Source organism: Eimeria mitis, genomic scaffold, assembly GCF_000499745.2.
Source record: "Eimeria mitis Houghton genomic scaffold, Emh_scaff607, whole genome shotgun sequence".
NCBI lineage: Eukaryota > Apicomplexa > Conoidasida > Eucoccidiorida > Eimeriidae > Eimeria > Eimeria mitis.
Window position 1 is genome coordinate 7825 of NW_013574289.1, and position 769 is coordinate 8593.

General features: G+C 38.8%; 1 protein-coding gene across 1 annotated transcript in view; it reads right to left on the reverse strand.

Annotated features, from left to right (window-relative positions):
• The window catches only part of EMH_0017570 (uncharacterized protein), a gene marked incomplete at both ends in the record, with an annotated part of 5764 nt that overhangs the window by 615 nt on the left and 4380 nt on the right, over positions 1-769 (reverse strand). The gene's annotated exons all lie outside the window — the stretch shown is intronic.

Genomic DNA, 769 nt, shown 5'->3' on the forward strand with positions numbered 1-769 from the left:
TGAGAACCAGAGACATTGCTGGGGCTGTCACCACCTTCTGCTGCTGCTGCTGTTGCTGCTGCTGCTGCTGCTGCTGCTTGTGGTTCTTTCTCCTTCTCCGTGTCTGTCTCCTTTGCTGCTGCTGCTGCTGCAGCAGCAGGACTCTGCACTTCTGCTTCATCTGCTGCAACCTGCAGCAGCAGCAGCAGCAGCAACAGCAGCAACAACAGCAGCAGATAAACAAATGACAAGGGACAGCAGCAAATACAGCAGGAGACAAGAAAAAAACAAAAGGAGACAAAAAGAAAAAAGGAGACAAAAAGGAGACAACAAACAGAGACAGATATAAAAAGAGAAAAAAGAAAAAAAGAAACGGAGACAAAAGAGACAAAGAAAAGAGACAGAAAGAGAGATAAAGGAGACACCGAAAAGACGATAAAGAGACAAAAGAGAAACAGAAGAGAGACAAAAAGGAGACAAAGAGGGGACAAAAAGGAGATAAAGAGGAGACAAAAGAAAGACAAAAAGGAGACAAAAAAGAAAAAGAAAAAATAAAGACAAAAGAGAGACAAAAGAGAGACAAAGGAGAGGCAGAAAAGAGGAAACAGAGAAACAAAAGAGAGACAAAAGAGAGACAGAAGGCAACCAAGAAAGAAAAAAAAAAGAAAAAAGAGAGACAAAAGGCAAACAAAAGAGAGACAAAAAAGAAAAAAAGAAAAAAAAGGAGACAAAAGAGAGACAAAAGCCAACCAAAAAAAAAAAAAAAAAAAAAAAAAAAAAAAAAAAAAAA